Source organism: Macrotis lagotis, chromosome 8, assembly GCF_037893015.1.
Source record: "Macrotis lagotis isolate mMagLag1 chromosome 8, bilby.v1.9.chrom.fasta, whole genome shotgun sequence".
Lineage (NCBI taxonomy): Eukaryota > Metazoa > Chordata > Mammalia > Peramelemorphia > Peramelidae > Macrotis > Macrotis lagotis.
Genome location: NC_133665.1, coordinates 134309051 through 134336515, shown reverse-complemented (window position 1 = coordinate 134336515; position 27465 = coordinate 134309051). Strand labels below are relative to the sequence as shown.

At 36.1% G+C, this 27465-nt stretch overlaps 1 protein-coding gene across 1 annotated transcript in view; it reads left to right on the top strand.

Moving 5' to 3' along the window:
- KBTBD12 (kelch repeat and BTB domain containing 12) overlaps positions 1–27465 on the top strand; it is an 81264-nt gene that overhangs the window by 35155 nt on the left and 18644 nt on the right. The window lies entirely within an intron of this gene.

Sequence of the window (27465 nt, the reverse complement as noted above, 5' to 3'; positions counted from 1 at the left end):
TCCTACTTCTGAACAGAAAGGAGGTCTATTTTCTTATCTCTCTTCTGGGCCAAACAAGGTTATTATTCATCCAACATTTATTATCTATCAAGACATTTCATGCAGTAGGATTCAAAGTAAGTATGAAAACCTCTGCTCATAAAAGTTTATATTCTTCTTGTTATAAATAATAGATCACTGATACATGGAATATAAAATCTATATTCTCTAGCAATAGAACAGAAGCAATTGAATTATTCAGTATCATTAGAGAATGAGAAGTTCCTTCTAAGTAATCTATATATTTATTTTTTTTAATTTTTATTTATTTAAGGCAATGGGATTAAGTGACTTGCCCAAGGTCACACAGCTAGGCAATTATTAAGTGTCTGAGACCAGATTTGAACTCAGGTTCTCCTGACTGCAAGGCTAGTACTCTATCCACTGTGCCACTTAAGTAAACTATAAAGCTCAAGATAAATTCAAGGTTGCTTTCCCCTCTTTATACTGTTTCTAAAAAAAAAGAATACATCTCTAAGATATATATATATAAGATATATATATATATATATATATATATATATATATATATATATATACAGAGAGGTTCCTCATAATCTCATCAATATCCAAATCCCTGTAATTATGAGGTTGTGTTTTGTTTTAGATTAAACTTGAGATTTCACTGGTTTGGTGAATTCCAGGAGGAAAACCTCTCAGTACAGGACAGACCAATCAATCAATCTATCAATCAAACTATATTTATTAAGTGCTTTCTTTTGGCTAGACACTGTCCACAAACCCTGTTCACAAGTAGTTTACATTCCAACTAGAGAGAGGAGTACATATGAAATAGATATACAATATAATCATAAGTAAATAGAAATTTGGAGTTTGTATTTTAGACTTTAAGTTTAAAGAACCAAATGGCGAGTTGTGCACTTAAGGGAAATTACTTTGGCAACCTTATGTGATATGGTCTAGAGGGTAGAGAAACTTAAGGCAGGGAGACCAATAAGAAACCATTGTAGTAATCTGGGTGAGATGTGAAGAGGACCTGAACTAAGATAGTAGCTGTTTGAAAGGAAAGAAAGGGTTGAATGCAAGAGGTGTTATGGAAGTGAAAAACAACAAGATTTGGCAATTCACTGAATATGTGGGGAGAGAGAATATTTGGGAAAGTCCAGAAGAATGCCAAGAATATGAAATTGAAACATTGGAAGAATGATGGTGCCTTCAGTAGAAATGGGGAAATTTGAAAAGAGGGGAGGATTTAATAGGGAAGACAATAAATTCCGTTTTAAATTTGTTGAATTAGAGAGATCATCAGACATTCAGCTGAAATGTCCAATAGCCATAGTCCAACAGTCAGAACTTAAGGTCAAGGAAGATACTAGATAGATATAGGTATGGATATAGATATAGAAATACAAAGACATCTTTACATATATTTATAATGTCTGTGAGTCTTCATTAAATCTTTGAGAGTTCATGTGTTTATCAAGACAGTATAGAGAGACAGAAGAGATGAGAGTCTTGGAGATCACTCACAGTTAGAGGAGATAATATGAACAATTAACCAGCAAAGGAAATATGGACGGAAGAAGAGAACTATGAAAGAATAGTATCACAACAACCTGGGGAGGAAAAAATATCTAGGAGAGGGTAGTTAGCAGTGTCAGATACAGCAGATAAATCAAGAAAGATTGGGATTGAGAAAATACTGTCAGATTTGGCAATTAAGAGATCCCTAGTAACTTTGGAGAGAACATTTTCAGTTGAGCAAAGACATTAGAAACCAGAATGCAAAGTATGAAGTGAGAGGAAAGAGGAGGCAGCAACTGTAAACAGTTTTTTTCAATGCCTTGGACTAAGAAGGATTGTAGAGATATGAAACAATGGCATGTGGGGATAGTAAAGCCTAGTGATGGTTTTTTGAGGATGGGGGAGGCTTGAGCACATTTAAATGCAGTAGAAAAGAAACCAATTGATAAAGAGAGGTTGAAGATAGTTGAGGATCATTCCTATGAGAAGATTGGAGGGGAAGGGATTAAGTGCTCCTCTAGAGGAGTTGGTCTTGAGGAGTGTAAAGGCCACCTCTTTGTTAGAGGCTGGAGGAGTGAAATAGGAGTTAAATTGTGTAGAAATAAAGGAATTCTATTGCTACTAAGAGTACCCACTTGTGGATGGATAAACATGAATTTATAATGTGCTCAGTCAGCAAAGTTATGACTTCCTCTAACTTCATTCAGCAGATAATGAATTAAAGCAAAGAAGAGACAAATGGTCCAAGTAAGTTAGGACTAAGGTTTGTAAGAAAAGAGAAGGAAAACTGGGGCTATGAAATTAAAAATCTGAGATGGTGTCAAACAATCATGTTGAGGTTGGAGAAAGAAGAAAATGAAGCTGAGACTAATGACCTGAGTAATACTGAGAGGTGAAGGGAATAGAGGGCTTGATTAGAATGAAGGATAACTATGGGAAAGTTGAAGCCTAGGGAGAGATGACAAATTATGATCATATAGAAAGAGTTTCCCATTGGAAAAGTGAACACTTGTGTGTACTGGCAAGCTCTAGTATATGACTAGTTGCGATATAAAAATAGAATATGGGAATGAAAGAATAGGAAGTTAGGAAATTTAGCATTAACATATTAAGATCCCTTAATATAAGTCCAATTTAAGAGAAGGAGGTGGAAAGCCAAATACTCAATTCTTTAAGAAAGGAGAGAGAATGACCCGGGAAGTATGCTGTAGTGACCATAATTTTGACCAGGTTGAAAATTTTAATAGAGTGGACTTCAAAAAGGAAAGAAAATTGAATGAAGGAGGCAAAGGGAGAGCCTAGAAGTGCCCCCTCCAGAACCAGTATGAAGGCTAGAAAGATTAGAAAGTGCTATAGAGGAGCGTATGATGCACAATTCTCAAAGAGAAATCAGCTCTGAATGATAGCTAAGAGAAAGAAAGAGGTCTAGGATGCAAGGGAGAATTTTGTCATGGAACAGGAATTCCAAAGAGCACAATAGGAGTTTGGATTGGAATTTAGGTGCAGTCAGTTTGGGAGGGGGCAGTAGAGGTGAGTGAACAGTTTTCTCCAAAATGACCAATGCCTCACAAATCACAAGGTTAAGAATAATCTTTCTAGGGGTGGCTAGGTTGCATAGTGGATAAAGCCCCGGCCTTGGAGTCAGGAGCATCTGAGTTCAAATCCTACCTCAGACACTTAATAATTACCTAGTTGTGTGGCCTTGGGCAAGGCACTTAACCCCATTTGCCTTGCAAAAATCTAAAAAGAAAAATAATCTTTCTAGTACTGTCCACTCAAACTCCCATTTTGGCATGTTTCCCATCAAGATTATCAGTTGAATCAATTAGCCTTCAGCAGTTATTAGAAACAGATATTTTACTAACATGGGACAATAAGAAAAGCTGGTATTTCAAAGTTTGCAAGATACTCCTGTCATGGTTGGGGGAAAGACCAAATGCTTTCCCTTATCTGCAAGAGATTTTTTGTTTAGGGACTTGGTTGACATGAAATGAAATGAAATACTCTCTTCTTGTTTCCCTCTTCACTAGAATGCAAATCTTGTCAGGGTGCTTAAATAAATTGGAATTGGATTCTGAACTGTTCTGTTTTATAGATGACCCACAGGACATGACTCAATTTCTTCAACCAATCTGAACATTCTTCTTAATAGTAGTCATTTCAGGACTAATTTTCTCTTCACTTAAATTGTTTGGTTGATTAAGACTAGTTCTCATTTGGTTAAGCTATAAAGATATCTTATCTCTTTTCCTAAGTGAGATGACTAAATTGATTTATTCAGTTAGCTGCACCTATACATAAGATAAAACATATTTTCCAGAGTTTTTATTTCATTTTCCAAGATAAAATGTCAAACTCTTTTCTCTAATTATTATGAAATGTTGGTTTTCATTTTAAGCAGACTCACTTTCTTGTGCCGCAAAGTTATCCTTGGCACAAGGAATATTCTCTATGATAATTATGCTCCCATATCTTATTAAAGAATACCCTGAACATAATTTAACCTTTTTCTTGATGATTCAGGTTTATTCTTATGAGTATCAGTTACTGTGCTGTATTGAAATACAATGATCCTTTTAAGCCACTGAAGGCTGTGTAAGGCTATTCATTCAAATTCACCTAAATGGCCCCAAATTGCTAGACTTTAATAATCTTCCCTCTCTTTCTTCTATGATCACCAGTCACATGCCTACTTTTCTCCACAGTGTGACCTTTATACACAATTCTAACTCAGTAGACTGGTTAAGGGTCTGAAGGTGGCTATAGCTTTCCTTACCAAGTAAGTGGGCTTTGTGACAGCTATGTTGCTCAGAGATCTTTTTTTCTCCCATTTATTCTGGATTTTAGGACAGTGTTCTAGATGGAGGAGATCTCTGGAAGCCTGGCCTCCTTATACCAGAAGGTAGTTGTCACCACGAATTTTATTAGCGCCCTAGGTACCCAAGAGCATTTAATATATCTGACCTATTACCAAAAAGTGATTTAGACACCAGAGAGAATTTATATCATTTAATTAATGCCAATTGTTTAGTCTCCATGGTTATAATCCTCTTCTCAACAGTGTAGAGCACAGTTTGAAGAGTCTTTGTTATACCTGGGACAATCACAGAAAGTCCTTATTCTGCAGGAAAACATGTTTGTTTTATAATTAACAAAGGATTTCTTTCTGAAAGTTTGTTGGAGTGGGGGTTGGAGGGGTAGAGCACTTAGAATTTGAATTTATACCAAATATTCAGGCCAAGTTGGCACTTTGAAAAATTACAATCATCCTTACTTACCATGGTTCCTGCTATGTAACCATCCAGGAATGATCTTGATATATCTGTCCAATTAGCTTATATTTATTTGCAGGGTTGGGGAAGAACTTATCTAACATAATGAACATTCATTTGATCATTACAAATATTCATTGAGCATCCACTGTGAATTAATGTGCACTCACTATGCCAACATATAGTTTAGACAAGTCTAATATCCCCTCTAGAATGTGATATACTAGAAGCATCTATTTTTATGTTGCACCACAAGATTGTTCCATACATTATGGACCTAACAATTTCATCAGGGGGTTCCTGGTATGTCTCATAAAGTCTTTAACTGATAACTAGAGAAGTGGGTTTTACTACTTCCCTCTATTCTTTCTAAGTGCATTTCCACTTCATGGTGATAATACTAGAGCTAAAAGATCGAACCATTCAGTGTGGACATTAGTGAATGGAGTCTCCTTGGCTTTTTCAGGCATACCCATTCTGATTTGAAAGAGGAAGATAAAGTCATGGACCTCTGGAGACTAGGTACCACTGGTGACTAGACCCTACTCAGGGATGCTTAGCTCTGTCTTGGAACATTGGGGAAAGATCCTTTGATTCCCTTCTGTTGATTGTAGGGACCCTCCTTTGGATCTCATCTTGGGTTGGGGGTACACCTTTCCTATAATATCATAATGCCAATTTCCTTTATTTTTCTTTCCTCAGAGAGGCCATTTACTCCATCTCCTAATAGCCTGAAAATAAATTTATAGCATTGTAGAAAGTGATAAAAATGATGTTTAACATTGACCTTGATTTTTTTAATTGTAAATATCCTTTAAAAAGCAAAATTTCCATTTGAATCTTACTTCCATAATTAGACAAAAACATTGACCTTAGACAAAATTCTGAACTATGTTTTTATTGTGAAAAGTTGGTTTGTGAAAATGTGTTGGCAAAGATATTTCCTATGAAGACTTTGAATTTAGGTGGAAACCACTCCTGGCATCATGGCAAGCAAACTGAGGGCATCTCTTTATTGGACAGATGTTGAATAATCTAATCTGAAAATCTTAAATGAAAATAAGATTCAAGGTGAGGCTAGATTATGTGGTTAAGCAATTCCATTGTCCATGTAACTGGTTACATATCTATTTTACTGGCTTTATTTAGCACATAGGAATCAACTGTCCTGATAGATAATTTCCTAGAGACTATAAGAATACTTAAATATAGCATATGTAGCCCTTCTAGGTAAACAAATACTCAAATATGCTTACCTAAGGTTCACATCCCTTTGTTCTAATTTACAGTTTGCTGATCTTAATTCTTTTTCAGAATGTTTTCCCAGGAACATAACTATATTTGTTAAGAAGTGCAAGAAAGAGTGGTATTGTGTCCCTAATGACAGAACCAATTGAGATACTTTTGGAAAGGAACCAGATGGAAGGGTTTCGTTTTAGGTCATGCATTTTAATATGTTAAAAAAAGAAGTCCTTTTCATTGAGGACTGTGAAAACTCATTATAAGTAATAGTTTAGCTACCATAACAAAAAAAAAAATAACTCAACTCCTTCTAATCTAAGCATTTTCAAAAGAACTACAATCTACAAAATGTAGGTCAAACATAAAGTATTACATCACTGTGAAAATGTTAACTGTGTTTTTGTAAATAAAGTATATGAAGAAATCTGAGAAAACCTATTAATAAAGACATATAAATTGCTTTACTAATGATAGATTCTCAGTTTATGCTTCTTGCTGTCCTGTCCCAACTCATTAAAACTTAGTTCTCCCCTGAGGTCTTACTGGGAGCTTTTGAAGTTTAAGTTTTAAGTAGTTAAATGAAATTCAATTAAATTCTGAATGTCTCTATAAAATACTGATCTGAATATGGTACTCAGGGGTCTTGGGATGGGAGAAGTTTGTATAAGAGAAACTAGGAGAAATCTTATCATTCAGACTCTGCATTTGAATAAATGAGCTGGAAAGGAATGGCAAACTACTCCAATATCTTGCCATAAATTTAAATAAATTGTTTGCTTTTGAAGTGAGTGCTTAAGTTTAATTTTTTAAAGTATTTTTCAAGTGTTTATTCTGTGCAAAAAAAACTGGTAGGAATTGAAGATGGAAAAGCAGGGGAAAAAAACCATTTCTGCCCTCAAGGAGCCTTGAAGAAGGGAATATAACCTACCCAGCAGGACACAGAGGTAATTTGCTGAAGCAGAGAATACTAGTTACTGCGAGAATCAGGTGAGGTTTCATAGAGCAGATGGTATTTCAACATATCCTTAAGAAAAATAAGGATTATTCTGACAGTTGGAAATATGGGCATGCATTCTAGCACTTACAAAAACATACAGAGGCAAGCAATAGACTGACAAGTTCAGAAAACAGCTAATAGTATTAGAGATTGTTATCAGGTAATTAAATTTATCAAGTTCTGTGCAGAAATTGCTTCAGTTAGCATAATTTAGTGGCTAGAGCACCCAACCAGGTCTCAGGAAAACAGTCATTTCTAGATCCCACTTGGTCTCTGTTTTACCCTCCAAACTCAGCTCCTGTGCCTCAGGTGCTTTTTTTTCCCACCATCCTTGAAGCCCTCTTCTCCCAATGGTGAGTTCCTACCCTCTCTATTTAAAGGAAGGACTGACTTGGCCAAGTCAGGCTTGCTTCACTCTCCTGACTTCACCCCTATGCCTTCTGAGGGGAACTCCCCTTTCCCCCAGTTTTTCAGGTCTCTTTTTTTTTTATCTTTTCCCATTAGAACATAAAGTTTCTTAAGGTCAAGGACTGTCTTTTTTGTTTTGTTATTATTTGTATTCCCAATGCTTAGTACCTAATAAGTAATTAATAATTGCTTGTTGTGACCTAGGTAAAGCAACTGCTTTTTTCTTGGGCTTCACTAATAAAACAAAGAAACTTGGATAAGAATCCTTCATTGATGCAAGACACATTTTATTAAATAAGTCGCTAGGCTAGATGGTAGACATATAGCTCTTATCCTCAAGGAAACAATTCTAGTGGGAGGGTGGATCAAGAAAGGGAGAGAGAATACATGAGTACAAGTAAGTATATGCAAAATATATTTCAAAGAGAAGAGGATGCTAAAAAAAGTCAGGGCGCAAGACAGGGAATCAGGAAGGATACTAGGGATACTACAAGGTAAATGTAAAGAAGATGTACATTCTAGTGACAGAAACCACTTATACAAAGATATGAGTCCCAGGAAACAAAGAGCAAGCCAATAGGAAGCAAAGCATATCTGCAGACAAGTTAAATAGTGAATGATTGATTGACAAGGTAGATTTGTTGTTGATGTTCAGTCATTTCTGACTTTTTGTGGCCCCATTTGAGAAGACACCATCTGCCTAGCCCATGGTACTTCAAATCTTCTGCAAGAATATTATGAGAACTATGGCCAAATACAACTGAAAAAAAAAGCAAAAGAAGCTACTTATTACAAACATGGATAGTCAAGCAACACAAGAAATGTCTCATTTTGTACAAGTTCCTCTGGTGGTTAGCATGCTTCAACAACTGTCCTCTGGAAGCATGCTTGGCCATTGTATTGATCAGAACACTTAAATCTTTAAAGATGCCGTTTTAATGTTATTGCTATTTTATAAATTATTCATCTGCTTCTGCTCCAAGTAAAAGATTTTTAGGTATAGGGGAGACTTGGATATGTTTGTAGGAGGTGAAAAAGGATCCAAAGCATAAGGAGAAATTTAAGATGGGAAAAAGAGAAAGAATGACAGAAGAGGAAAGAAACAAGAAGAGGTCAGATCAAGAGCTTTGTGGTCTTTTGGAAGATTTGAACTTGGCAAGGAGAAAACCTTCCCTATCAGAAAGAGCAGAGAAGATAGCAAAGGATAATGAATAGAACTTTAAAAGTGTGGAAATCTTCTCCAAGTAATCATTTCTTTGATAGCTATAGAGTATTTTGGGGAGAGAGAGAGAGAGAGAGAGAGAGAGAGAGAGAGAGAGAGAGAGAGAGCGAGCATGTAGAGAATGTTTTAAGGTTTGCAAGGCTAATTCATTTGATTCTCACCACAACCCTGTGATGTTCTATGATCCAGTTTAACAAATCAATCAGAAAAGTGAAGTAGAGAAACCCAAATGCTTAGAAATATGATCCATTTAGCAAATCTGAACTCCTAGACCTGTTCAAAGGCCTAGACCCTTGGGAAGGCAACTTTTTGCATCATATCAAAAGGAGTTATATAATAAAAGCTATACTTCTCTTTGGAAATTTTCAAAAACAAGCAACAATAAAAAAGGTAGAGCCTTTTCATTTCCCCCAAGTTAAGAAGATTACCGATACCCAGCCTTAACATTTGTTTTCTCCAGGAATTCATTTTGCTGCACTAGTTTACTAAAAGAGTATCAGCCTTTATAAATGGTCTCTCAGCTTGAATGCTATTAAAGAGCAATGAAGGGAAAAGTTTCAGAAAAGATTGGAGTCATTATAGCCATTATGCATTTCAAAGATCACTTAAATGGTGAATTATTTTATAGGAAAAGAAAGCTTAGATTTCAGTTTCCTTTTGAGAAATCTTTTCTTCCTTTCTTACAAGTAAACACATTTTCAAAATAAGAATTCAAGCAACTTTGGGGCTTTATAGTCCCAAATGATGAGTTACATGATGGAACCTCCTCCAAACTGATAATATCCTCTTTCTCTGAATTATTCAATTCAGCTGTATATTGTCTGTTTACTAGGTACTCCATTGTTCTTAGTTGGAAATGGGTATTTTGTCAAAGCAATTTCTATTTTAACCTGGCAACCACCATTAGCTAAAACATGTTGTCAGTAAAGACCTTTGTCTTGATTGATAAAAGTCAGTTCTGTGGACATTTTGAACTTGGATGAAATATCTTTTGAGTTCAAAGTTCAATGAAAAGAAATTCAGCTTTGGAGGGATGATAGAATGTTCAGAAAATCTGGACAAAGACTCCGAATCCCTTTCTAGTCTTTTGGTTAAGCCTGTTACAGACTGACTGATTGAGATGACTTTGAGTCTAGTTAATATAATTCACCATGTTTTTCTAAAGTCTCCCATGAATCAACTTTTCAGTTTTGCATATAGTTTATTTTTTAATCTTGGTTATTTTAAACCCTAAATATGTCAAGTTTATTTTCTTGTTTGATCAATCGGTCATATCTGACTCTTTGTGACCTCCTTTAAGATACTGAAGTGGTTTGCCATTTCCTTTGCCAGGTCATTTTACAGTTGAGGAAACTGAGGCAAACAGATGACTTGTTCAAGGTCACACAGCTAGTAAGTGTCTGAGACAAGATTTGAACTCAGGCCTTCAATGGCAACATCCTAAAAGTTCTGAGTTGATGCTTCCCCTGGAAATCAATGTACTTGCAATAATATGGCTTTTGTCACATTGTGCTCTCCCATTCTTTTGTCTTTCCACCATTCCTTCTCAGTCTCTCTTTATTTACTCTCTTCCAGGTCATTCATTAACTGGGTATCCAACTCAGCTCTGTCCTGGGCCTTCTCTTTTCTTTCTTCTTTTCAAACTTGATTTCATCAACAACTTTGGGTTCAACTGTCATCTCTATGTACACTCCCCAATGTCTGCCATGTAAAATACCAATAATAACTGTTGACTGAATGACTATGCAGATGATTCCTAGATGTCTATATCCAGCCCTAATCTCTCTCCTGAGCTTCATTCCCACATCACCAGCTGCCTTTTGGGCATCTTGAACTGGTTGCTTCATAGGCTTCTTAAAAACTAAAATGACCAAAACAGAACTCATTACCTTTCCCTCTAAATGTTCTTCTCTTCCCAATTTTTCCATTGCTATTGAGGTTACTATTATCCTCCCAAGTCATTCAACCTCACTTACACCCACCCCATATCAAGTCTTATTATATCTACCTTCCCAGCATCACTTGTATAGATCTCCTCCTCTCCATCATAGAGCCACTATCCTCATACAGAGATCATCAATACCTCTTCTATTTCAATAGATTTTTAATTGATCTCCCCTTCCCCAAATCTCTCCTCATTCCAAACTGCCCCTCACACAAAGGGATTTTTCTAAAGTACAAATCTGACTCTGTTACTTCCCTATTTAATTTATTACAGAAGCTCCCTATACCTCCAGGATCAAGTATGAAATCCTCTGCCTGAGTTTTAAAATCCTTCACAACCTGACCTGTGCCTACCTTTCTTGTCTTCTTACATTTGACTGCTCTCCATATATTCTGTGGACCAGGTACTCTGGGCTGACCTCCTCCTATTCCTCCTATTTGAAATTCCCTCTCCTTTCTCTGCACCTTTTCCCTTGCCTTCTCTCATTCCTGGAAAGTTCTCCTACTGCTCATTTTCCTAACTTCCCTGACTTGCTTCAAGATTCAACTCAAATCTCACCTTCTGCAGGATGCTTTTCCCAGTCTCCCCTCTTACTTATCCCTTCCCTTAGAAAGTACCTTCTACAGTACCTCTTGTAATAATACAGGATTATTATAGTTATTTGCATCTTAGAATCTCCATTAGAATGTAAGCTTCTCAATGAGAGTAAGTGTGTACTTTTGCTTTCCTTAGAGTTTTTGCTTTTCATTGGATTCTTTTCATTAGTACAATGCCTGGAACATAATAAACACTTAATAAATGTTGGATTTTATCAAAGCAAGTAGAGGAAAGAAGGAAAGGAAGAAAATAAGCATTTATGTAGCACATACCATATGCCAATCACTGTTACATATTATCTCATTATCTCACAAATATGTCAAATATTTTCTCATTTGATTCTCATAACAACCCCATGAGGTAGGTGCTGTTATATTATCTGCATTTTACAGTTTAGCAAACTGAGGCAAGCAGGGATTAAGTGACTTGCCCAGGCTCTGAGTTAATAATTGTCTGAGTCCAGAAATGAACTCTGGTCTTCCTGCCTCTGGGACCTATTATGACCACTCTTAGCTGCCTCTAAAATAAAATGCTTTATTGAGTACAATACAGATTATACAGTAGTTTACATATATACATAATATACACATATACATACATCTATATATGTATACATGTTTTATCTCCTCAACTAGATCAAAGTTCCCCATGACTGGAGAGGAAGTGATATCTCCTATTGAATTTATAAGACCAAGCAGACAATGGTCAAAAAACACTTAGTGGTGGACAGAAACTAAGAAAGTAAAATCAAGAACCATTGTTGAAATAAATGACTGTCTAGAAAACTGCTCAAAAGTCAAAGGATGTAGAGCAATGATATTATTAAGAGCTAGAAAATAACTTAGAGGAAGATGGCTTCAGGCATTGATTTGCTAAGAAATTAAGACACCAAACCATCTAAAAATCATGTTCTACATTACACATAAACAGAAAGGGGTGGGGGAAGCAATGAAACTGCTATATCCTAGAATCAAAAATTTAGAATTGGAAGAACATTTGAAAACATCTAGTTCAGATAAGGAAAGTGATACAGAGAGGGGTTAAGTGATTGCCCAGGCTCATACCAGTGGAATCTGAATTAGGTTTACCACATTCCAAGTCTAACATTCTCGTAATTTGATCATACATCCCAAACCCTCCATATCTACAAGAGTAATGATTAAAAAAAATTATGACTGAAAACTAGTCATAACCCATCCTGATCAGAAGCCTCAGTCTGACTTCTTTGATACTTATTGAATTTCCTCCAAACTTCTTTCCATTACAAATTGATCATAATGATAATCTTGCTTTCTAAATTAATTGATTATTAAAGTTCTGTGATAAAGAAGGGGAAATTTCTGTCATTTTGAAAAAGTTTAAATGAATTGTTGGGGGGGGGGGGTTAAACAGGTTTCATTTCTTCAAGAACCAGCCTTCAGTTACTGAGAAATTTCTGCTATATCTATCAAAGGTATCCCCATCCGTATTTCCTCATTGGAAATAGTGTAGGGAATCTAATTCAGGCTTAAGCTAAATTTTTTGGTCTGATTCCAATTCTAGTAGTTCTTAGTTGGGTAAATATGTAAATGAACTTTGAAAAACTTTGAAAAAATAACTCACATAATTTAAACACAAAATGTAGGTGTTTTAGCACCTGTCATCATGTTTGTTCTTTGAGTTTATTTCATATAACTTTTAATTAATTTTTTTCTTACTCATCAATAAAGATCCCTGTAAAGGTTGGATTCCAGGAATTTCTTACATTCTAAAATTATGGAATAAAGTTGATTTATATTAACTTAGTAAAAACTAATCCATAACATTACTTTCAAGACAGATGCTACAGACTTGGTCAAGCTACTGGTTCCAGAAATGATTGAAAATAAGAAAAAAATGTAAAGTTAACAATTTGTCACCCATAAAATCTTCTACACAAAGACCATAGAGGATATATATAAATATACTTACAGTGGCTTCCTCTTCCTCTTTCATTCTCCCCACTTGCCTGCCTCTTGTGATCATCTCATATTTACACACACACACAAAACACACAGACACACACACATAGTTGTATGTATAGTTATACAAATAGATATGCAGACCTATATACAAATCAATATATTACAGAAAATGACCTTTTCAGCATGATTCTCCAGTTCTAAAGAACTTAAAAAAAGAATGGGTCTTCATAGTGAACAAGAGAGGACTAAAGAAGGGCAAGTGCTATCCTTATTTTCTTAAAAAGAGAAGAGAATAGTTTGCACACCCTAAATCAGTTAACTCTTTTATATTTTACAAATTTCTAAAAGGTGTTGTTATTACTGTTGTCTTTCAGTCATTTTTCAGTCATATCTGATTCTTCATGACCCCATTTGGGGTTTTCTTAGCAAAGATACTGGAGTGGTTTGCCATTTCCTTCTCCAGTTTATTTTATAGATAAGGAACAGGGTTGAGCATCTTGCCCAAGGTCACACAACTAGAAAGACTCTAAGCCTGGATTTGAACCTCATGAAGAATGAATCTTCCTGACTCCAATTAGAGATAGATTGTTAATGAACTTTTAAAAAAGGAAGCAGTGATCATGAAAAGCCAGCATGTCTTTGTTAAGAATAAGTCATGCCAAACTAACCTTATTTCTTTCTTTGACAGGGTTATCAGTGTCAAGTGCCTCAAAGTCTTGGAATTTGTTGACAGTACCTATATGAAAGGCAAGAATTTGGAACAAGGGTTTTGAGTAAAGTTCTAGGCTTATATCCTCACATCCACCTATCCTATTGTTCTTGCCTTCCTATATACATTCATTAGCCTGGCTAGACTCAAAGGATTGTCATTTAACTTCTCAGTGACTCAGACAGTACTTCCTCTATAAATACAGATCTGTACCTTCTCTAAGATTGAAACTTTCAAGTTTTAGAGAAAGTACCAATCTTCCCTATTATATTGAGAGAATGGATGGATGGATGAACAAATGAATGAATGAATAAATGAATGGAAAGTATTGAATACCTACTAAGTTGCCAAGTGTTGTATATATATAATTATAAATGTGACATAATCATGTACTCTGACACCTTATATTCTAATGTAGAAAACAATTCATAGTGGTAGCCAGGCATGAGTATTTTAGAATGCTGAGTCACAAGGACAGTGAGTGGAGCTCTAGTTGCCTCTGACTGACATGATCTTTTCAGAAGCAACAGTAGTATTTGTGATTACTTATTTCTAAGTAAGAGGTGGACATTGGTGAGGACATTAAAAGGGAAAGAGGAAAGGAACAGGATAAGGACAAGCACAAGAGAATGTCCTGAATGGAAACTGGGATGGTAATAGTAATAATAATTATTGTCATTGTTTCTAGCATATATATCATCTACTCTATGTCAGACACCATATTTTTAGGCACTAGATATTTTTAAAATATCATGGTATTTTAAGTATGTTTTCATCTAGCCTCAGTTAGATATGATGGATTATATATGAGTTTGTATTCAATTTATGGAGCACTAGTTCCCTATTGCTCAGATAAATAGCTCAGTAGATAGAACTCTGGGCCTGGAATCAGAAAAATCTGAACTCAAATCCCACCCCAGACATTTACTAGCTATGTAACCCTGCATCCATCATGTAACCTCTGTCTGCCTCAATATCTTCATCCATAAAATGGGATAATTTCTCCATGGGATTCTTGTGAAATCAAATGAGACCTAGACCAAAATAGACATTAAACACTTATTTTCTTGCTTTTATGAAGGTAATTACAGATTATGCATAAACATCTATAGAGAAATTCTACACAGAACTCTGTAGGCCTTTCCAAAGTAAATCATCATATTCTTTAATATTTGAGTAACCATGTGGTTAAAGAGGTTAAAGAAGTAATCCCAATTAGGAAAAAATATGTTCAAGCTGACAAGATTATGTGATCCTAGATCCATGGCTTTAATCTACCAGTGCCACTTGCCTTGAACTTCCTAAACTTCAGCTCTCTCTCTGCAAATGTAGACCTAGAAGTAGGTCTGTAAGACTATAGACTTCATCTTTCAGAGATGGTGCTTATCAACATCTAGGGAAGAAACTCCGCTCCAGGAGCTCACAGATCTAATCAAACAACAAACAAATGAGCAATCCAGAAATATTTTAATGGTTGGTGGCTACAGGATAAATGTGGGGATAAAGAATGACAACAATATCAACAAGAAGAAATAAGGAGTAAAACTCCAGAAAGGCTTCCAGATTATCAAGAAGTCTCATGCCTGTGTACCGTGGATATTTTCCTCAAGGGGAGAGTAGTAGGAAAACACAAAACATGGAAAACACCAAATAACATCATCAAGAGCAGAAAAACAGACAGAAAATGACTGGTTAATGATGTGGGAGTCATTCCCTATGGAGCTATCTATGGGCAGTTGACCCACCGACTTTTTAGAATCTAGATTAAATCCAATACCAAAAGAAAGAAATAAAATCAGGAGCTATGATACATAACTGAGGCAATTGCATTCTGACTTAATTAAGTTGTTGATGGAGGGAAAAAGTAAATTAGTAAAAGAACAGGAACTGCCATGGATGACTACCATTTCCTAAGGCAATCTGACTAATATAAATAAATCAATCACCAAAAGGAGGAGATCAGAAGAATGCAGGAATTGCTTCAGCCTGGAAAGGTAACTCTTTGCTGAGATGCATCCTTCAAGGACATTGATTTAAAATATAAACTGGCTTATAAAATCTAATGAAAGAGGAGGCGGCTAGGTGGAGGCTAGGTGGTGTAGTGGATAAAGCACCGGCCTTGAAGTCAGGAGTACCTGGGTTCAAATCCGGTCTCATGCACTTAATAATTACCTAGCTGTGTGGCCTTGGACAAGCCACTTAACCCCGTTTGCCTTGCAAAAACCTAAAACAAAAATCTAATGAAAGAGGATAGTGAAAATGGGATGATGGGCAATAGGGTCTCATAATAGAATGAAAAATGGTCAGGGATTAATAAGTTTTCAGAACAACTAACAAGAGTTTCTGGCATCTAATTGAGAGAGCACCTTAAGTTGAAATGGAAAGAAGGACCCCAGATGAAAAATGAAAAGTATATAATTAAAAATTCTCTTCACCATCCTTTCTGGCCTATAATATCACAGTCCTAGATGTGACTAAGAAAGTCCCTAAGAAAGAAATGTCTTTGGGGTGGCTAGGGGGCGTAGTGGATAAAGTACCTGCCCTGGAGTCAGGAGTACCTGGGTTCAAATCTAGTCTCAAACACTTAATAATTACCTAGCTGTGTGACCTTGGGCAAGCCACTTAATCCCATTTACCTTGCAAAAACCTAAAAAAAAAGTCTTTGAAGAAGACAAAACAGCTAGACCCTATTCTTTACCAGAAACATCAGCTAGACCAAGTCTACATGAAGGTCTGTGCAACAGGCTATAGTTTGAGGACATCAAAGGATTAATTCTCAAAACACCTGAGGAAAGGAGACTTCCAAAGGCTTGAAAAAAAATTATTTTAGAGATTATTATCCCAACAACAAAAGGGAAACTAATGAAGCTATCAAAAATATTGATCTTTCTGCCTACTTTCCTTTCCTACTGTGTCTTTATGAAAATATCTACAAATAAAGGTTTCCTTAATGAAGACATGATAAAAGAATAGGGAGGCTTCACAAATGACATTATATAGTAGACCACGTTTTTTTTATAGTAACACAGTTGACTGAAAGGAATAAAGGCAAGATTCCTCTATGCTTATTGTTTGATGACTACAGAATAGCATTTGATTCAATAAAACTTTAAAAGCTTCCCTTTAACAATGCATTTGCTTGCATATGTCAAAGAAGAGCCTTTGAAAGATTTAGCAGAAGTAATATTGTTTGATGGTCATTTGATTACTAATATCAAATGAGACACAAAAGAGAGATACATAGGAGTTTTCTAGTGATAACAGAAGACATTGTGAATGGACAAGAGTTGAAATTTGAACCAGATTACTTTCAGGAAATCATACCATACTTTTCATGATATTAAACTTCTCCCTAAAGCAAGGGCCTAGATTAATAATAATTAATATTTATTGTTATTAATTCTTCTGGTAATTCTATATGACAATGAGTAATGAAATATTACAGTTACAAAGCATTAAAGTTGAAGACAATATCAAAGACACTGAAAGATCTTACTCATGGTGGATATAAGTATTATCAAGATATCAATATTATTATCACTAAGTCACAAATTATGAATAAAGAATTGCCCAGGAAAGATGGTGTAAAATGACATCATGAGAGGTATATATGATCAGAAGAAGTGGGCCTTTCTTGTTGAGAGGTAATGATAACTCATGATACACATGGTCCATTGGTATCCACAAGATGACAAGAGAAAGGCCACCATCATATTGGTTGAAACTCTTGTAGAATTTCTATCTTATGGCAGAATATGAATAAAACTTAGATGGAATAAAAAAAAACTTAGATGGAATCCTGTGATAGATTGCTACCATCATTAAAGAAAAAACATGCTGGACTAAGGTCACTGATACATTAATACAGATGGGTAGATTGGGGAAAAGGTAGAGAGGTGATGTAGTGAATAGAATACCAGGCCTGAAGTCAAGAAGACTCATCTTCCTGAGTTTAAATCTAGTTTCATACACTGACTAGCTGTGTGACCCTGGGAAATTCACTTAACCCTGTTTACCTCAATATTTTCATCTGTAAAATGAGTTTGAGAAGGAAACAGTAAACCACTTCAGTGTCTTTTCCAAGAAAACCCTGAATGAAATCCACAAAGAGTTGGATAAGAAATAAATGACAAGATTAGAGGAATGCTGTAGTTTTAGCTTACCTTGATTTTAGAAAAGTATTTGATTATCACTTTAATAATATTCTTTTTTTTAAGGTTTTTTAAGGGAAACGGGGTTAAAGTGGTTTGCCCAAGGCCACACAGCTAGGTAATTATTAAGTGTCTGAGATCGGATTTGAACCCAGGTACCCCTGACTCCGGGGCCGGTGCTTTATCCACTGTGCCACCTAGCCGCCCTCATTTTAATAATATTCTTGTAGAAAATGTAGAGAACCATGAGCTAGACACTTGGGTGGATTCTGAGCTAGTTATTGTCCTAACCAAAGAACAGTAATTAATGGATCAATGTCAACTTAAGAAGAGGTCTCCAATAGAGCACCCCAGAGATCGGTACTTGGCCCTGTGCTCTTTGTCATGTTTAGCCATGGTCTGGAATTTACATATGGCACAGAGTTAGAAGGGATAGCTAACACAGATCACAGTCAGTCTCTGAAAAGATCATGGCAGGTTAGACTGTTGGGTCAAAAGTAATAAATTAACATAATAAAGTCTTAGAGTCTGCAAACCTACTTTATAAGATATTAGAAATACAATTGGGGAAGATGGGTGGCACAATGGATAAAGAGCACTGGCCCTGAAGTCAGGAGGACCTGAGTTCAAATTTGACCTCAGACACTTAATTGCCTAGCTATATGACCTTGGGCAAGTCACTTAACCCCAATGCCTTAAATAAATAAAAAACAAACAAACAAAAAAGAAATACAATTATACAATAATTTATTTGAAAATGAAAAGGCAGAATAAATATAGCTGGAAGACCACTGACTTGATTCCAAGGACTTGAGTTCAAATTCCAGCTGTGGCAAGTTGCTTAACACCTCCAGACCTCTTTTATCTTTAATACGCTGGTGCTGAACCAAATTAGCTCTAAGGTTTCTTCCAGTTCTAAATCAATGATCTTATAGGATCTGGAGAGAGGGGTGTCTGTGGGCAACATATTCAATGGGAGTCTTCAACATACTAAAGGAACAGAAAAATTAATCCAACTTTAACCCACATGAAGAAAACTTCAGTCTAGAGAGGTGTTGGCCTCACTGTACCTTATCGGTACTGTATTAAGTATCATATTTTAGGAAGAACCACTGATAAGATGGAGATCATCCAGAGAAAGGTAACCAGGATGAAGTCTTGTAAGGGCAGATTGAAGGAACAAGGGATGTATATAGCCCTGGAGCAGAGAAGAACATGATGACTGTTGTCAAGTCTTTGAAGGACTGAAAAGGGTTTGGGACCCAACAAGCAGAACTAATGAGCAACAGATACAAGTTACAAGAAAGTAGATTCAGAAAGAAAGCATTCTCTCATGCCCCTGTTGTACACTGTAGTACCCTCCCCCCACCTTAAATATAGGACTATGATCCCAGCTTGCCATAGGGTAAAGAGAGGGCAAGGAGAAGTGGTCACCTTCATGGACTTTTTTAAGAGTAAGGGCTTTACTCTTTTTTTTAGGATTTTTGCAAGGCGAATGGGGTTAAGTGGCTTGCCCAAGGCCTCACAGCTAGGTAATTACTAAGTGTCTGAGACCGGATTTGAACCCAGGTACTCCTGACTCCAAGGCTGGTGCTTTATCCACTACACTACCTAGATGCCCCAGAGCTTTACTCTTGGGACACATATTTGGGCTTAAGTTTGACTCAAAAAGGGAGACTTTTGGCCAAGATGGCAGAGAGAAGACAGACACTGTGATAGTACTCTCTCTTTCCCCTCAGAAATAACATGAGAGAAACCTCCTAATAGCAATTTGATCAACAAAACCCAGAAAGAGAAGCTAGAAGAACGCCTACCAAGAAGGTCTGTCTTAGGGGACCGTGGGTAAACCAGATGAGAGCAGAGGATCAGTGCTGGGGATGGCAGCTGGGGGAGGCCAGAGGGTCAGCCTCAGCCGTGGAGACTGAGGTGAGTGGCAGGTAAGAGATCCAGCTTTAGCTGTGTAGTCTTTGGCCAGGGAAAAAAGTCTGACTCAAAAAAAAGAATGTCATTCATTCTATTTTTAAGTTGAGTCTTGTGCAAAGATAGTAAAGCCATAATATATTTGAGTGGTGTGTGATACACAAGGAATGGGGGACATTGTTAGCAGTCAGTTTTCAGCCATATCCAATTCTTCGTGACCCCATTTGGAGTTTTCTTGGAAAAGGTATTGGAATAGTTTGCCATTTACTTCTTCAGTTCATTTTACAGATGAGAAAACTGAGGTATAAGAGTTAAGTGACTTGTCCAGGGTCACATGGTTAGTAAGTACCTGAAGCCAGATTTGAGTCTCCTTAATGCCAAGCCCAATGCTCCATCCACTGCACCACATAGAGCCCACAGCAAGTATTATATTAAAATTCCAATTAGGGACTGATCAGAACCTAGGATGTCTCTCATCAAAAGATGCACCTTGTGACTGTAGCTTATGAATAAAGAATTTTTTTTTAATTTAGCTGTTTACTTACTAGGAATATTATGTTAAATTTATGTTCATCAGATCTGCAGCTGTCATCAACTATTCTTGTAGGCTACCCTGCCCAAGTAAGAGAATGTTAAGGTGTTTAGAGTCCAAGATAGAAATGACCTGCTGGCCTATTTTCTTTGTAGAGTAGATTCTCCAAAGTGCCTGCCAACTAAAGAGAAAGGGCATATATTTAAAAGGTTAGGATTGTTACACTAAGGACTGTACACAGTAATTAAATCCACCTTCATAACAGAACAATGAAGCTGACAAGCATATTATTATTCTGAATAGCAAAAGAATAATACCTATTCTTTCCTTGTATTGTACTGAGGGGAAGTTTCTCTAATGGGTTTTTAAAGGAGATATTCTGAGTCAGAATTCAGGATTTCACTGCCTTCCTCTGCCTCTGCCTAACTCACAAAGGTGACCCTTACTTCACCTCAGTTTGCTTCGGTATCTTGGTTTTTAAAATGGTTCAAATAATATTTACTTACAGCTGAGAGTCTTCTAGGTTTAGAGAATTAAAGGTCATCAAATCTAATCCTCTTGTTTTATAGATGAAAATACCAAAGTCCAGAAAAAATGATAAAAGTTGGCATTTGAATCTAGGTTTTCTGATCCTGGATCTAATGAGGAGTCTACTTTATCACTGATAGAACAAAATCAAAAATAATAATAACCAATAAACACTTATTAAATACCTACTATGTTCTGAAAGGCAAATTAAGTCAGTTCTGCACTCCTTTGCTGGATGATTGCTAGCTTCAGTTCCTAAAAGTGAATTGTCTTTCTTATAACCTTCTATGCTGATGTGAAAGTCAACTTCACTACTGGTTAAGAATTTAACTATTTGTCAGAGAACCCAGGATTGATTAAGGGCAGGTAAAGAGTCAAACAGCCATATGAGTGCAGAGAAGGGAACATATCGTGAAGGCTCTGTTGCCTGCTGTACAAGTAGGAATACATTTGAGAGTTTGAAGGGAAAAGATTTAAAAATTTTTAACCATGGAGAAGGAAGAAAATTATTAAAATTTTAACATGGGAAAGACAGAAAAGTTTTAAATTTTCTCTCTTGGGAATGAGCTAGGGATCCAATGAGAATCAAAAGAAAATAATGTCTCCTACTTTCATTATCACACTCTTTCCAACAAACAACGTTGCCTCCCTGTAAATAAATGAAATAGGAGTTGGATGATAATTTAGTTTTAGAAAAGGAAATTTAAACTGTAACTACACAGTGATATCATTAGTTAACTCATACTTCAAGCAGGCATGTACAAAGAGAAATGAGTGTAAGTGAAACTATAGGTAGCATTTATTTAAGGATCTCAAAGCACTTTATATACACCATCCCATTTGAGTCTCACAACCACCATTGTGAGGTAGGTATTATTTTTATCTCCATTTTACAAATGAGGAAACTAAGGCTGAGACAGATATATACACACACAAACATTACACATACATAAATGCATAAAAATTATTATAAAGCAGAGAAAAGGTCCCATTAGAACAGTGTTGGAAAGTATAGAACCCAATAGATATTAAAAATAATAAAAATGATTTCCATTTTAACAAAACTTTTACCTTAATAGTCTTTTATTTTTTCCAATTACATGTAGATTAGTTTTCAAAATTCATTTTTATAAAATTTCCTCCTCTTCCTCCTCCCCAGGACAATAAGCAATCCAATATACATGCACAATTATGTTAAACATATTTCCACTGAAAATAGCGTTATAAGCTATGTTGGAGATAAAAGTCAACTCTATATTGACCCTAAATTCTTTCTCCACATGGGAGAGAGAACAGAGACATGTGTTCAACCCTGGGATTAAGTCTGGAGAAACTACATATCTCAATACCTTAGGAAGTGATTCTCACTAGAGAATGGTTGCTTGACTCCTTAATAACCATGAGCTCTTTCCCCACTGTGGGGTACTTTAACTCAGAGACTCTACAGCTATTAAGAGAAGGCAGAGCCTATAAGACAGTAAAACTTTTTTAGTTGCCTTGGGGGCTTAAGCAAAAATCCTTTCCATACTGTGTTTTCTGTGTAATACTTTTATTCTGTTCCTTGCCTTAGTAGTTTAGTGCTTACAAGGGAACTGAGGACACCTAGAGGAGAACTAGAAACAAATTCAATTTGGGTGATTTGGGGAAATACCCATGTTAGAGCACAAAATATAATGATTTTATTCAAAATCTCTCAAGACTAAATTCCACCTAAGTAAACCCATAGCTTCAATATGGGCTATGGGTAACATATGAATTATGGTCATTAGTCTTTAGAGGATTTCAATATAGACATAAATAAACGAAAAGTTAAGCATTATAAAGGATGCCACATGGCAATATCTGTTTGTCAAATGAGTGTTAGAGATCAATGCTTTTGAGTTCATATTTTCCTTTGGTTTTAATCTTTTCTTTTTTTAGGTTTTTGCAAGGTAAATGGTGTTAAGTGGCTTGCCCAAGGCCACACAGCTAGGTAATTATTAAGTGTCTGAGGCTGGATTTGAACTCAGGTGCTCCTGACTCCAGGGCCGGTACTTCTCCACTGCGCCACCTAGCCACCCCCCTTTGGTTTTAATCTTGATAATTTTGAATAGACCAGACTAGAAGTAAAAATAAGAATTTGCCATATGAAATGAAGGCAAATCAAACAACCTATATAGTTGTTGGTGCCAAAACAAGGAAAGTAGATAAAAGAACAGACAGTAACACAGATTATCACCACTTTTCTATGAAAGTCTAACTGATATAAATTGCCCACCAGAAGAGAGAGAGACTAAAAAGCCTAGAAGCCTAGTTAGAAAATACTTGGCTCTCTCAATAGACAAAAAGGGCAGCCAAGAATAAAGCCAGTTTAGTAATTCAGTAATTCATAAAACAATGTCACTTATTATGAAACATTTTAATTGATGGAAGAGAAAGCTTATAAAATCAACTTAGATTCTGCAAACCTACTTTATAAGATATTAGAAATACAATTGGGGAAGATGGGTGGCACAATGGATAAAGAGCACTGGCCCTGAAGTCAGGAGGACCTGAGTTCAAATTTGACCTCAGACACTTAATTGCCTAGCTGTGTGACCTTGGGCAAGTCACTTAACCCCAATGCCTTAAATAAATAAAAAACAAACAAACAAAAAAGAAATACAATTATACAATAATTTATTTGAAAATGAATTATAAGATTATAAGACATAAAGCAAAATGCCATATAAACTCATTTATAAAATCTTGTAGAGGATGATATTGAAAGATTAAGAACAGTAGCACCACATAAAATATGAGGAAGCAACAAAAAGTAAAGTTAAATTAGTGAGAGAAAACTTGGCAAAAGACTCAACTAAGTAAAGTCATTTTTAAACAAAAGAATTTAAGAAATAAATCTGATGAAATGGAAAAGTGTGAAGATTTTATAAAAAGCTCTTTTCACCATCAATGACAGTGGAGCTGTCAAATGTGAATTCTAACACCCCAGTGCTCAATAAGAAAACCAAAATGGTAGTAAGAAAAAATGAGTAGATAGATTAAATCAGGCATACACAAAGGACATCTATGCTACAGGAAACTGGAGCTGAGGTTATTAAGGGATGAATTGTCAAGGTAACCAAGGAAGGAAAGAATACCAAAGACTAAGGGCAAAAAAAAAAAAATCTCACATTTTATAATTACTCTCAAAAAAGACAATCTCAAAAATTTCGATAGCTATTTTCCCATCTTTATAAAATTTTTATGAAAATAATCCACACAAGCATCAAAGCCATCCTCAGTAAAGTTATGAGAAGGAAGGCAACTACACCTCTAGAGCATACAATTGACTGAAAGGTGAAGTGAAGCTACAAGAAATGACTTCATTCTTATGCCCTTGAGTAACATGTTGTAAATATTTTGGATTGAGGTAGCTGTAGAACATTGGGGTTGACACAGTGCTACAATACAACGAGACTCACCTAGACAGCTACTGGTCCTTGACTAATTCCATCACTTATGATACCTTAAAGCAGGAAGGATATTGGCAGTTTCCCTTTTTTTTTGCAAGGCAATGGGGCTAAGTGACTTACTCAAGGTCACACAGCTAGATAATTATTAAGTGTCTGAGGCTGCATTGGAACTCAGGTCCTCCTGACTCCAGGGCCAGTGCTCTATCCACTGCACCACCTAGCTGCCCCTGCAAGAAGGATATTGGGATTGGTTTCCTACTTGTATAAAAAACTCATAGTCACAATGGAGAGACCCGTTGAGCTATTAGGAAAATAACAAAAAATATTAATGTCTCAACACAATGATGAGGAAGAGAGTCAAGGTACACAACAGAATCTAATTGTGTCAAGTCCAAGGTAGTCTTCTCTTTGGAAGAGATCCATGATCTCTTTGTGCAACAGTTCAGGACACCCAATGGTGACTTTTCTGGTGACTGAACTCTAGTTCTATCTTCTTCTCTGTCTCTGCCCCCTTTATCCTCCTGCTTCTGTGTATTTTGTTTTTGACTTAGCCTTTTCTTCCATCAGCTATAATGTTTCACAATAAAAGACATTGCATTATAGATTAGTGATCTGTATGATTCGTTTCTGAAACTCTAAATCCATCATTACTGCTAGGAAATAGGACATGTAGAATATAAGATATTCTACTTTACTAACTTGGTTATTAAAAAACAAAATTTTTTCAAAAACTTTGATTTGGTAAAACGAAATGCTACCTTAGGGGGCAGCTAGGTGGTGCAGTGGATAGAGCACTGGTCCTGGAGCCAGGAGTACCTGAGTTCAAATCCAACCTCAGACACTTAATAATTACCTAGCTATGTGGCCTTGGGCAAGTCACTTAACCCCATTGACTTGCAAAAAAAAAATGCTACCTTAGGATTCTTCTCCATCAAAGTATCTTTGATATATATGTCAAAATCATATAAGATTTCTTGAAAGATACAAGAGAAAACTTGATTCAATACAACCTTCTGATTAATATTAAGCAAGCCATAAAACAAGAAAGTATACATTTACCAAAGTTGCTTTCCACTGTCATAGGGGATGTCCAGAGCAAAATTCAAGTGGAAGAGTTTCCCTATATATAGTGAGGTCCTCCAGAGGAGGACTCTACTAAGATCTACTACTTACAGACACCAAATCTGTGAACATTCCAGAATCTCTTAAATAAGATACATAATCACTAAGAAGAGATCAGTTTCTGGAGAGCAATTTGAAATTATATCCAAAGGGCAATAAAAAAGTGCATACCCTTTGATCCAGCAATACCACTACTGGGTCTATACCCTGAAGAGATCATGAAAAAGGGTAAAAATATCACCAGTAAAAAAATATTCATAGCATCCCTGTTTGTGGTGGCAAAGAATTGGAAATTGAGTGAATGTCTGTCATTTGGGGAATGGCTGAACAAATTGTGGTATAGGTAGGTTATGGGACACTCTTGTTCTATTAGAAACCAGGAGGGATGGGAACTCAGAGAAGTCTGGAAGGATTTGCATGAACTGATGCTGAGCGAGATGAGCAGAATCAGAACACTGTACATCCTAACAACAACATGGGGCTGATGATCAACCTTGATGGTCTTACTCAATTCCATCAGTGCAACAATCAGGGACAATTTTAGGCTATCTGCAATGGAGAATACCATCTGTATCCAGAGAAAGAATTGTGGAGTTTGAACAAAGACCAAAGACTATTACCTTTAATTTAAAAAAAGTTATCTTATGTAATTTTGCTATCTCTTATATTTCATGTTTTCTTTAAGGATATGATTTCTCTCTCAACACATTCAATTTTAGTCAATGTATAGTATGGAAACAATGTAAAGACTATCAGAGACTGCCTTCTGTGGGGGTGGGGGAGGAAAGCAAGATTGAGGGGATAATTGTAAAATACAAGAAACAATAAAAAATGAAGAGGTTAGTCTATCTATCTATCCACATGGGAAAATTCAATTGGATGAAAAATGTCTATTATCTAAACTAGGCTATTCAATTGGATTGACAGCCCATATAACAAATCTAGCAGTGCATATTATCTTGGAAAGATGCTAGGAGAATTTTAATTAAATGTCTCTTTCTTCATTTGATAAAAGGATATAAACAGGTAGTTTTAAAAGGAAGAAATACAAGCTATTAATAGTCATATAGGAAAAAAATGCCCCATATCATTATCCATGAGCTGGGCTCAAAGTTGAACAGGAAGGAGGGAAAAGACTGGATTATCTCTGAGAAATTGCACAGTATTTTGAACAATAAATGAATAAATGAATGGAAAGGCAATTGTTAAGCATTTACTATGTTATACAAATACAAATGTGAGACAGTCCTTGCCTTCTAATTCTAAAAAGGAAAAATTACACATACTGGCCAAAGAGTTTTAGTCAAGGACGTGAACATCCATTTCTAAAACAACAGTCATTGCTGTTTGTCCATTTTCAAAGATGATCATGACATTATGATGATGTCTTCATTTGGATATGAATTGGATTTAAGTGAAGCAAAGTTACACAGTCTTCAGCCTTATTCTCTCTTTCTGAGTCATCTAAGTCTAGGAGCAAGACAGAAGTCAGAATGACTAGTGATGGCCCAGGATGCAGTGTCTTGGTGTCTTTGATATCTGACCAAGCAGTAGGTACTTCAAAACACCTACTTCAATCACTTTCATGACTATTAGAACAAATTGTTCTCTTCTGGTGATTCTGCTGGAGAAGTCTTCACATACTTGGGCTAGAAATCTCCCTAATTTATGACAAGTTTGAGGACTACCAGTTACCCTCCACCTGGTTTAACCCATCTGCTGAGAAGGGTGCTGCAGTACCAGTTACAGCTGCCTGAAGCCAAGATTAGAGTTAAGTGAATCAGGTGGCTCCAAAGATGGATAACAACCCTGGAAAGGACTCTGTAGGTCTGCACACCAAAAGTGCTAGCCTGAACACCCCATATATTTAAAGTAACAGAAACATTGATTTAATTGTTGAACCCAAAGCAAGAATTGAG